Consider the following 13,385-nt stretch of genomic DNA (forward strand, 5'->3'; position numbering starts at 1 on the left):
GAGAGAACTAGAACAATTACGGTAACAACAAGCTCACTTGCAGACACAACAATGGCAGTTTCCAACACAATTCAGCCCTTCTGGACAAAAGAGCCTTGTTTCCGGAGAACATGGTGAGTTATCATTTTCTGAATACGGAGTGTAATAATTGATACAACTGTGAAAAAAATGTACACATTGAAGGACAACAGTTCCAAAAGATGAATGCAGCCCAAAATGGAGAGTCATTACCCATCGTTTTTTATGTAATAGGGTGCACGAGGGTGTGACATGTAGTGCCAAAACTGTGTTTCTTCACTACAGTGGAGAAACAGTTGAGAAAGTTTGCATATAATAAAAACACACATATACACACACAGGCACAAACCCACGTATTTTCATTTCATACTCAAGTAGGGCGAGTTGATAGTACTTGATGCCAAAATTGTATCATATAGTGTGCCCGCAATGCAGCTTTGTACTGATTTGTCAACAAACGATCAACATGCTTAGCTTCAATCGCATGCAGAAATATTTGTTGAAGTGCTAACTATTCAATGCATGTGAAAAAACACTGTTTAATAATGATTAAGAAATACACAGGCAAATATACCAACCTTATGATCACTTCTTGTGTTCTTTGTCCACCATGTTTTTTTCCGCTTTGGTGTCCGGAAGCAAGGCTGTTTTGTCCAGAGTGGGCAAACTGTCACAGAAACTGCTGATGTTGTGTCCACGAGTGAGCTTGCTGTTATCATAATCGTTCTAGTCATCTCCAGTATGGAGATTTAAGTAACAGAAAACGATGCGTCAGTTACTGATAGGGATGTTTTTATTTCAGGAATAGATGATGTATTTGCAACTGATTCATGTGATTTTTCATCATAAACAGCACATTTTACGGGAGGAATGGGAAATGTTCCATCCGGATTGAGCTTTTTCTTTCCGTTTGTTAGGGGGGCCTGCTGTGGACTCAATGGGAATTTCGGCTGTTGGCGCCTGATGTCTGCTGCCCGAAAAGTCCCCCAATGCTGACCGGTGCAGCCACCGCTGTCAGAGGAGGTATCGCGACCTGTTACTCTGCTAGCAGGAGGAGGTGAAAATATTGCAGGAGTGTGCAGGAGGCCTGAAAAAAAAAGAAACACTGTGGCGTGCTGTGGTGGCTACTCCATCGCTGTATTATGTTACTATGCCATTTGTATTGATTTCTAACGCAAAACTGCCAAAAGGGGGAATAAATATAAGTATAAAGACAAATGAATATGTAATCAGAGCAGCAAATTGATCTGTCCATGTGAATGCCACGCATTGACTCCCCACCCTGTGACTGTGCAGTTATTCCCACCAGGTGCTGCCCTGCAGCTGATCCACAACCTGAATTATGCCTTCTAGAACAGCTCTCATATAATCATGTGAATCACTGTAGTTGTATATCATCATTTATTTTTTATTTTATAGATCAAACTTTACACAGGAATTACAGTGATCTATCTATAAAATAAAAATAAACCGCACCACAGCGTTTCTTTTTTCACAGACAGCCAGCAGAAGGCAGAAAAGTGCTTCCAAAAAATTTTTTGGAAGCACTATTTCCCTCTATTATTTTTCCCTCTATTTACACCCAAATATACTTCAAATGATGTCAAATCACATCAAATCATATTTTTACCAAAATCATATTAATATATGTTTTTCCATAACATGGCTGGTAATCAGTTTAATTTTTTATGGAATGCCCCTTTAAGGTAACTAAAATTTGTCAATTTGGTACTAATAACAAAAAATAATGTCAGTGGGTATATTGAACTTATTTTGAATGGTTCCGATACTTGAGGTATCAAGTGTACTCGTATGTTGTGTAATGGAAACAATGAATAATAAAAAATGATTTTAATAAATTAACCATAGTGTACTCTAAAATGTCTCTGTCTTCTTTGCTTTTGTATTCTGACTTCCTTTATATTCACAAAAAACATACTTATGCAATTTTTATATTTAATTAATGTGCTTGATGTAAAAGAGACCAATTATGATCAATTTTGATGTCATAACCATTATGAAGTTGGATAAAGTTAATCAATAGACCCATCTTATCTGACGTAACTGTATTTTCATAGCTAAGACTGGCATAATGGTCTATGTAAGTTGTCTTATTGGTTTTCTTGTGCAAGAAAACATATAGACACCAAAATTGTCATAATCGGACCATCATAACAGATTTTATGAATTTGACCCTTCACGAAAAGTGCGTTGACCTTTCCACATTTTCGGTCATTGTGACGTAACGCAAGGTCAAAAATAGGTCAAACTATTTATTTTTGAACTCTACTCGTCAAGATGAGTAATTTGATATGCATATCACAAGGATTGGACCATTGTCGAATTTTGACCCAAAAATGGGGGTTTTTGGCCCAAAAATGGCCAAAAAATGATTATTTTTTGCATTGCCCCTGATGTGAAACATCGCCGAAGTCATCGAGACCAGCTGGTGCTGCTAGCTGCTGTCGTAGCCATTATCACCGTAGTTGTCAAGGCCCACCAGTCCACTTGTCGCTGGAGCCCCTAGCTAGCTAACCGGTAGGTGCTCCCATTGGATTCGTCGAACCCGGTGTCGCCGACCGAACAGTCCCCTCAAAAAATTGGTCTGCCCTGCCTTCACTGCAGATGCATCTGAGAGTGACCGTCTTTACCCAATGCGATCAAAGGGCATAATGTGATTATTAACCATTCGATTACAAACTAAAACCTCTTAAATCATTCTTAAGTTGGTTTTAAGCAGAAATTAGGCCGTTTTAAGCAGAAACAAGGCGATAATCGGTGAATCGCTACTGGCGCTCCAAAATGACGTAGGCGCAGCACGTCAGACTCAGACGTGCTGCTGCACCTACGTATGTTAAAGATTGAGTTTAAGATTGAGTTATTTTTAATTATGCTGGTGATTTTGTGTATTTAGATTTAGTGTAAAGTTTTATTATATACGAGGTCTATTAGAAAAGTATCCGACCTTATTATTTTTTTCAAAAACCATATGGATTTGAATCACGTGTGATTACATCAGACATGCTTGAACCCTCGAGAGTTTTTTCACGCCTGTCGGTTACGTCATTCGCCTGTGGGCAGTCTTTGAGTGAGGAATGGCCCACCCTCTCGTCGATTTTTTCATTGTTTAGGAATGGCTCAGAGACTGCTACTTTGTTTGATCACATTTTTTTCAAAACTGTAAGGCACAACTGAGTGGACACCATTCGATAAATTCAGCTGGTTTTCGGTAAAAATTTTAACGGCTGATGAGAGATTTTGGTCTGGTAGTGTCGCTTTAAAGACGGCCCACAGCGCCTGACGGCGATCTGCGCTTCGAGGCGGCAGCGTCTCGCCGTTTCAAGTTGAAAACTTCCACATTTCAGGCTCTGTTGACCCAGTAAGTCGTCAGAGAACAGAGAACTTTCAGAAGAAGTCATTCGGACATTCCATTGTTAACGGACATTTTGTAATGAAAGAACGTGCGGGCAGAGTCGCATGTCAGGCTGGACCCGACCGCGGGGGGTCGCGACAGGAAAAACACCTCCGTTGGAAACCTTAATGGACAAGTTGGAACATGCCCAAGCTGTTAAACAATTTCTCAGTTACTCACTTGTTGAAAGCCATCAAAAGCCACCTGAATTTTACAAATGGTTTTCAACACGGAGGTGTTTTTCCTGTCGCGGCGCACACAGATTTGCCGAGTCATCACGGAAACGACTCAGCGAATTTGCGCGCACGTCTTTCATTACAAAATGTCCTTAAACAGTGGAATGTCCGCATAAAGTCCTCATGCCGGCCTCTTCTGAATCTTCTCTGTTCTCTCACGACGTCCTGGGTGAATTAAGCCTTAAATTAGGATGTTTTCAGGTCGAAACAGGCCGACGACGGCGCCTGGAAGCGCTGCACGACGTCCCGCTGCGTGGGAAGTCCTTACAGCGACAGAAACACCCCATAATCTCTCATCAGCCATTAAACTTTTCACCAAAAACCAGCTTAATTTCTCCAATAGTGTCCACTCGGATATTCCTCACAGGTCCAAAAAACATTTTGATAAAGCAACGCGCGCCGTCTCGAGCAGCGTGTGAAACAAAAGAATTCAGCCGAGAGGGCGGGACCACATCTCATTCAAGGCCTGCCCACAGGGAAATGACGTCACCGACACGCGTGAAAAAACTCACGCATGCGCACGAGGGTTCAAGCATGATTGGTGTAATCGCACGTCATTCAAATCCATATAGTTAAAAAAAAATAAATAAAAGGGTCGGTTTATTATCTAATAGACCTCGTATTACTTGTTTTACTGCTCTATTTTTTTTATGTTAGCACCAAGTACTGCAGCAATTTCCTAATGTTGTGAACTTGTTCACTCATATGGCAATTAAACTTTTCTGATTCTGATTTTCAGGTCAATGAGTGTGTTTTCTGAAGGGTCCGCGCGTCGGGATGCAGCCGGCGTGGTGCGGCGGCACAGGAAAAACACCTCTGTTGGAAGCCTTGAGGACAAGTTGGAACATCTCCAGCTGATAAACAATTTCTCATATACTCACTCCACTGAAAGCCATCAAAAGCCGCCTGGATTTTACAAATGGTTATCAACACGGAGGTGTTTTTCCCGTGCCGCCGCACCGCGCCGGCTGTGTCCTGACGCACGTCTTTCATTAAAAAAAATCTCCTTTAACAGTGGAATATCCGGATAAAATGCTGAAACCGACGACTTCTGAAACTTCTCTGTTCTCTCACGACGTCCTGGATCAATAGAGCCTGAAATGTGGAGGTTTGCAGCTTGAAACAGGCTGACGACGGCGCCTGAGAGCGCTGCGTGACGTCTCGCACCGTGGGAAGTCCTTAAAGCGACAGTATCACCTCAAAATCTCTCATCAGCCGTTAAAATTTTCACCGAAAACCAGCTTAATTTTTCGAACCGTGTCCACTTCGATGTGACTCACAGGTTTAGAAAAAATTTGGATCAAACAAAGCGCCAGTCTCTCAGCAGCTTCTCAGACAAAGGAATTCCGACGAGGGGCTGGATGACTCCTCCCACAAGGAGTGCTCACAGGCGAATGACGTCACCGACAAGCGTGGAAAAACTCACGCATGCGCACGAGGGTTCAAGCATGTCTGACGTAAAAACATATGAATGAAATCCATATAGTTTTTGAAAAAAATAAAAAGGACCTATACTTTATTGACAGCCCTCGTACACATCAGAGGAAGAGCTGATAGCAGCGCTCCAGATGTCTTCATGTCGTGTAATTAATTATATTTTTTCTTTTTCTTTTTCAGTATCTATAATGTCCTCATGTTTGGTAATTAATTACACCCCCCCCCCCCCCCCCCCCCCCCCCGCTTAATTTAAATTCTGCTACCAACAGTAATAATGAATCTTATCCTTGCATTATCCATTGTCTGCTTATATGTTTTGTGTTGGTCAGGCACATCCCCCACCCATCTTTGCATTTTCCAGCTTAGGGACTTGCATCTGGTCAGTATCAGCTACTGATGATTCGGTTTCACATCAACTCATGTCCTGGTACCTGCAAGGATTAATTTGACTAAATCTTCTTCTTCTGATGTGTATATCACTCTTATAGAGCAGTTTTACACACACAGAAAACACACTCATTGACCTGAAAAACACCAGCATAGTTAAAAATGACTCTGAGCTGGGACTTCGGTGGGGGCGCTCACATCCCCTCCTCTGTCCTCTCCTCTGTGTTTCTCTATCTCTGCTCCAACCTTCAAAAGTCCCAACTTCACCAGACTGTGAATTCTTCAAACTATATTTGGAATAACCATGGAATTGATCAGCTGGTCTCTCAACGTTATTGACACCATTTTTTCAACAAGGAAATCAGGGCTGGGGGACCCTGTGTGCCCAGATGGAACCTATCCTGTGGGCTATCGTCTCGACACCTGGGAGAAGTGGCGTATTGCGTGCTTGGCACCACTCTCCGTGGAAGACGTTGAGGATTTATTTTTATTTGTTTCTGTGGTAGGAGGCTGGTGCTGATTGGATTATGCACTGCCCTACTGGAAAACTGGCAAGATGGCTGCTACCACAACCACAACCCCACACCTGTCTGTCATGATTAATGAGGTGGGCACGGCACAATCTCAGACTGTGTTGAAATTTTGAACTCAAATGCAAGTTGGAAACCATCTCGGAGCAAATGTCCAAAGGAAGAGGAAGATGTCGGAGACCAGGGAATACTCATAAACTGGATTTGGACGATCAGTGAAGCCGTAAATGGAATTTCTGTGTTTCTCTGCCTAACCCCAAACATGGCAACCTTATCAGCTACCGAAGATCAAAATGCCCCGCTTGTTTTTCCTCCAGAAGGATTTCAACAGCCTTGGTGAAGCATTCGACTCCCTTCTTATCTACCTGCCCTCCCCTACAGTTTGCTGTTGTCAAGGCAACTCCAGACTTTATGCACACACGGACAGAGACTGATACGAACTCATCTGCACATGACGTACACCCTGCCACCCCTATTACCCCCCCCCTTTCCAAACAACAGAATCTGATATCCTCGCATCACTGGTTGTTTAATTTAATTAGCTTATAATGCGCCAAATCACAGCAAAAGCCGTCTCAAGGCGCCATACATATTAAAACATTAAAAAAACATAAAATTGAATAAATAATTAAAAATTAATAAAAAATTCAAATACATAAATAAAAACAAGTAAAAGAATAAAACAAATAAAAATAAAAACTATCCATAAGAAAGAGAATAAAAATAGGTTTTGAGTCTTGACTTAAAAATGTCCACAGACTCAAGACTGCCTCACGGTCGCAGGAAGACTGTTCCACAGGGTGGGTGCACGATACGAAAAGGCTCTTTGACCTGCTGACTTCTTCTTCACCCTGGGAACACAGAGAGGTCCCGCATCCTGCGACCGCAAAGCCCGGGCTGGCACATAGTGTTCCACCAGATCACCCAGATAAGATGGTGCCAGTCCATTAACAACCTTATAAGTCAATAACAAAACCTTAAAATCTGCTCTCACAGAGACAGGGAGCCAGTGCAAAGATGCCAAAATTGGTGTGATATGTTCAGACCTGCTACGTGTCAGAAGTCTGGCGGCAGCGTTCTGAACCAGCTGAAGACCCCTAATGCTGGACTGTGGTAACCCTGAAAATAAAACATTACAATAATCTAGTCTAGAAGAAACAAAAGCATGAATCAGGGTCTCAGCATCAGCCATGGACAGGATGAGGCGGATCCTCGCTATATTTCTCAGATGGAAAAAAGCAGTCCTAGTAACATCCCTGATGTGGAGGTCAAAAGACAACGTGGGATCAAAAATTACCCCAAGGTTCCTCATTTTGTCCGTATGATGTATGACACAGGAACCCAGGCTGAGCGCCAGCTGGTCAAACTGATGCCGATGTCTCGCTGGACCAAGAACCATCATTTCAGTCTTATCAAAGTTTAAAAGTAGGAAGTTACTAGACATCCAACTTCTCATGATAGAAGACAGTCCTCCAGGGATTTTATGGGAGTGAGATTTCCCGCAGTTATGGGCATGTACAACTGAGTATCATCAGCATAACAATGAAAGGCAAGCCCAAACCTCCGCAGTATACGCCCAACGGGTGCCACATACAGGGAGAAAAGCAAGGGGCCTAAAACAGATCCCTGTGGAACCCCAAATCGCATGTCAGCAAGGTCAGAGGTAGTGCCATTATACAAGACACACTGAGAACGGCTGGACAGATATGACGTCAACCAGGCAAGGGCACTTCCAGTAATCCCAAAAAAGTTCTCCAACCTACTGAGCAAAATATGATGATCCACGGTATCAAATGCAGCACTGAGATCTAACAACACCAAAACCGTAGTGGTGTCTGAGTCCATTGCTCGCAGAAGATCATTCACTACTTTAGTGAGCGCTGTCTCTGTGGAGTGATATTTCCTAAAAGCAGACTGCAGCGGCTCAAAAAGATCATTCTCAGTGAGGTGGTCTACGAGCTGCCGTGAAACCACCTTTACTAAAATTTTGGAACAGAATGATAGATTTGATATCAGCCTGTAATTTTTCAATACACTAGGGTCAAGATTAGATTGGTTGCTGCCTCACCCACCACTGTGAGTCGCCAAAGCGGGCATGCCCTCTTTGTCTCTCAGGCGTTACACACACTGGATGATTCTGGTTTACAAAACTATCGGTCTGGTTCCGACCTATTTATCCAGCTTATTTCAGAGATCTGATAATTATGCTCTGTGCTTGAATGGCATGTTATTTTTTCGTGTACCTCGTGTCCACACTGAAGATTTAGTGTTTCAGCTCTCTCTCATTGGAACGTTCTCCAATGCAAACTGAATTTGCCCAGACTGACTTCCTTGAACACCTTCTGGTCTATTTTACAAGATCGCAAATGGGATTCTTTTGCAAAATGCCTGTGTTTCTAAAACTAAATCTGCCTGAGACTTTACACCTGGCTTGCCCAACCAGTTGATCATGGGCTGGGTTCCAGTCGATCGCATGAAAAAAAAAAATCTGTTACTGGACTCCAGACGATTTAGTGTTGCTATAACAGACTGATGCAGCAGGTGGCATCAATGCACGAACAAGGATGCCAGCTCCTGTTAAACGCCAGAGTTGAAGAAGAGCTCTTCTTCTATGGTGGATAAGAAAAATGATCATTTTCATCCTGTATTATTTTTTCATTTATTCGAATGGCAAATCAATCTGTCTTATCTGCAATGTAAATGTGGCTTTACTGAAGAAAGGGAATTCGGAGCAGCACTTCAAACAATTCACAAGAAATACGATGCTAACTTCTAATGCTAACCCGGCTAAATCCCCTCTGCTCACTTGAAAAGTCCAGGAATTGAAAAGTCGGCAAGCAGCACAATGATTCATGGTCCATAAATATGAAGAGTGACGAATGTGGCCAACAAGATTGCAGTGTTCTGTTCGGGTCAGGAGTCTGAGGACATATTTATTCTGTTCGCAGCAGGAGGAGACACACATCTGCTGCACACAGCTTAGTAACTAATACAACTGATAGAGCAGCCACCACGGCACACAAGCGGGTTTTTTCAGGCCTTCTGCACACTCCTGCGACCTTTTTGGCTCCTGTGCATCTTGTGCCTTTCGGTCCAGCCCTTTCTGGAACGGTCTTCTGCCTGAAATTAAAGAATTTCTGAAACTTTCAAACCATGCTGAACGTGCACAGCTTTTGGATTTGTAGCAAGTTTAAAAGCAAATTACATGTGCTATCAAGCAGGTTGCAACAGTGAGACCTGCAGAACTTTCCAAACATGGACACAGAACGTAAGCACCAGGACAAAGACCGTGGAGCCTAAGAGTGCACGTTATGATGGTCACATGCAGAGCATCTTGTCAGAATTTGACAGGAGCTTTACTGACTCTGCATCCAAAGAGCCTGTTGTCAGTTTTCTGTATAAAACTGTGGACTGTATATCGTCCAAAGTGGAATCACTCTTCAACCTGGATCCTCATACTGAAAAATGACATTGAGCTCAAATCCAGAGCAACACCTGACACGAATGTCCAAATCTGGATTCTAATGTAGACAGACAGTGTCTGAGTGCCTGCTTACAGCTGCACTCAGCTCCTACTGTCCGGACTATGAGAGACCGGCTTCCTCCTCTCGGTGCCAGAAGTCCCACTAAGGTAAGGAACAACTTTTCCAACTTGAGGCGAGTCTGAGGCCTACTTGTGCTTATTCTTTTCCACCATGCACATTTACTTCAATGATGCATTATTATTGTTAAAACCTGCCAGAAAATTGTGTTATTATATTAGTGCACAAAATAATACAATTATAATACGCTGTGGCGTTCCATATGGCTTGGTAGATCTTGATACACTGTCAACTTTAAATGTAGATCTCGGTTCAAAAAAGGTTGGGCACCCCTGCTTTACACCATGTGCAATGTTACTATGACCAAGTTGATTGTATTTTATTTATCACCAATGTTCTCATGATGATGATAATCATCTCCCTCCCAACTCTTCTATACTTTGCTGAACGGTGAAACCGGAGTAACATATACACTGCAGACAGTCCCTGCCCTAGGGGATCCAAGACAGAACAGTTTTCCCCACATGCTCATACAGTTAGCTTAACTCAATTACAGAGCAAGTAACTAGGATTTGGGAGATCTGCCCCCCACCAAGAAACAGGCAAGTAAATAGGAGTTGCACATGGTTGGAAAAATTGGAGGGCAAGTAAATAGGAGTTGGAAACAATATCCAGCAAGTAAGTGCGAGCTTGACACATTCATTTGCACTGTGCACTGCAAGAAATGGGACCACCCCGCAACTCCTATTTACTTGCACTGGCAAAAATGAGACCACGCATGACCACACCCCACTACAATTCAGTGATACAAAACTCCACCCAACTATTAACCACGAACGACAAGTATTTTAACTAGACATCAGTCTAGCAGGGGAAAATATCAACTAGACATAAGTGAAGCGTTAATGGTCGATGTCTTCGGACGACACAGGCATGGGCTGGCAGCATAAACCTGTTTATCGACCAAATGTCACTGACAAAGTGACAAGAATAACCAAAACCACTTACTTATGGAAGGAAATATTGTCTCCCTTCTTCCTCCGTTTGTGGCTTTGCCAACATGCGCAGCTTTCTGGCATATTCCACCTGTTTCTTGATGAGACTAATTGAGCATCTATGCGCGCTGCCCACTGAGTTGCTCGGATCCAAAATGGCGACCACGCTTCCTTGCCAGGACACAGTTCAGTGTGACTGCAAACTCCAGTCCTTATACTGACCTCTGTGGATAGGGATAGGGTCCTGCCCCCTGTGACACTTAATTGGAGTAAGCGGTTGAAGATGAGTGAGTGAGTGAGTGAGTGTGAGTTTTTAGCCAAGGTGGATGCAATCTTATGGCCTGAACTACATATAACATTTCCAAACAACATATATTGCACAAAGTATTTCAAAAGCATCATTAAAAAAAGATACTTTAATTGAACTGTATAAGACAAATGCAGGATTTTTTTAAATTTGTTCTGACATCATCTCTGACTTTCTGAGAAGCTGTTTGCAAAGTTTATTTGAAACAAAAACAGTGCTTGTGGTCCTTTTTTTTTTTTTGCTCTGACTTTTTTTTTTTGCTCTGACAGCCAGTTAGCCTTGATCCAAAACCCGAGGCTCTTTTTCAGCAAAAATGCTGCTTAAATATACAGGACCTTAACCATTTAATGGATTGTATATCAGGAGCAAGAATTTAAATACTGATTCTGCAAGACATTGGAAGCTAATGAGCAAGACTAAGAGATGTGTAATGTACAGTGCATCTGGAAAGCATTCATGGCAGTTCACTTTTTCCACATTTTGTTATGTTACAGCCTTATTTCAAGATGGAGTAAATTCATTTTTCCTCTCAAAATTCTACTCACAACACCCAATAATGACAACGTGATTTTTTTTTCGACATTTCTGTAAATTTGTTAAAAATTAAAAACTAAGAAATCACAAAGTATTAAGTGTCAGCCAATTACAGCCTCAAGGGTTCTTAAATATGATGCCCCAACCTTGGTGCACCTATCGTTGGGTGGTTTTGCCCATTCCTCTTTGCAGCACCTCTCAAGATCCATCAGGTTGGATGGGGAGCATCAGTGCACAGCCATTTTCAGATCTCTCCAGAAATGTTCAATCGGATTCAGGTCTGGGCTCTGGCTGGGCCACTCAAGGACATTCACGGAGTTGTCCTCAAGCTACTCGTTTGATATTTTGGCTGTGTGCTAAGCATCATTGTCCTGCTGAAAAACCATCACCCCCATGTGAGGTCAAGAGTGCCCTGGAGCAAGTTTTCATCCAGGATGTCTCTGTACATTGCTGCATTCACCTTTTTCCTCAATCCTGACTAGTCTCCCAGTTCCTGCCACTGAAAAACATCCCCACAGCATGATGCTGCCATCACCATGCTTCACTGTAGGGATGGTGCCCGTTTCCTCCAACCAAGACGCCTGGCATACTGAGGACCAGGTTGGTGTCTGCACACCACTGTGTCAGGTGTTTGAGCTCCTCCCTGTACCAGATCTTGCTGTTGTCCCTGATAAGGCCTACCCTCGCACTGTTGTCGGCAAACTAAGGTGTTGGCGGAGTGAGTCCAGACGCACTCCTGGGTGAAGACAGTGAAAATAATTCAATCTTTGTCTCACCAGCACAGAGAATTTTTTTTTTTTTTCTGATGGCCTGAGAGCCCTTCAGGTGCCTTTTGGCAAACTCCAGGTGGACTGCCATGTGCGTTTTACTAACGAGTGGCTTCCATCTGGCCACTCTACCATACAGGCCTGATTGGTGGATTGCTGCACAGATGGTTGTACTTCTGGAACATTATCCTCTCTCCACAGAGGAATGCTAGATCTCTGACAGAAGGACCACTGGGTTCTTGATCACCTCCCTGACTAAGGTCCTTCTCCCCCAATTGCTCAGTTTAGATGGGCAGCCAGCTCTAGGAAGAGTCCTGGTGGATCTCAACTTCTTCTGTTTACTGATGTTGGAGACCACTGTGGTCACTGGGACCTTCAAAGCATCATAAAGGTTTCTGTATCCTTCCCCAAGTATGTGCCTCAAGAAAATCCTGTCTCAGATGTCTGCAGACAATTCCTTTGACTTCATGCTTGGTTTGTGGTCTGACATGCGCTGTCAACTGTGGGCCCTTATATGTAGACAGTTGTGTGCCTTTCCAAATCATGTCCAAATCAACTGAATTTACCCCAAGTGGACTCCAACTGAGCTGCAGAAACATCTCAAGGATGATCAGTGGAAACAGGATGCACCTGAGCTCAATTTTGAGCTTCATGGTAAAGGTTGGGAATACTTACACTCAACAAAAATATAAACGCAACACTTTTGGTTTTGCTCCCATTTTGTTTGAGATGAACTCAAAGATCTAAAACTTTTTCCACATACACAATATCACCATTTCCCTCAAATACTGTTCACAAACCAGTCTAAATCTGTGATAGTGAGCACTTCTCCTTTGCTGAGATAATCCATCCCACCTCACAGGTGTGCCATATCAAGATGCTGATTAGACACCATGATTAGTGCATAGGTGTGCCTTAGACTGCCCACAATAAAAGGCCACTCTGAAAGGTGCAGTTTTGTTTTATTGGGGGGATACCAGTCAGTATCTGGTGTGACCACCATTTGCCTCATGCAGTGCAACACATCTCCTTCGCATAGAGTTGATCAGGTTGTCAATTGTGGCCTGTGGAATGTTGGTCCACTCCTCTTCAATGGCTGTGCGAAGTTGCTGGATATTGGCAGGAACTGGAACACGCTGTCGTATACGCCGGTCCAGAGCATCCCAAACATGCTCAATGGGTGACATGTCCGGTGAGTATGCCGGCCATGCAAGAACTGG

The 13,385-nt window shown here is 43.1% G+C and overlaps 1 protein-coding gene across 1 annotated transcript in view; it reads right to left on the reverse strand.

The window, feature by feature from the left end:
- Window positions 1-13,385, reverse strand: part of ap4b1 (adaptor related protein complex 4 subunit beta 1) — a 94,498-nt gene that overhangs the window by 35,960 nt on the left and 45,153 nt on the right. The window lies entirely within an intron of this gene.

This window comes from Thalassophryne amazonica, chromosome 6 (genome assembly GCF_902500255.1).
Source record: "Thalassophryne amazonica chromosome 6, fThaAma1.1, whole genome shotgun sequence".
NCBI classification, from domain to species: domain Eukaryota; kingdom Metazoa; phylum Chordata; class Actinopteri; order Batrachoidiformes; family Batrachoididae; genus Thalassophryne; species Thalassophryne amazonica.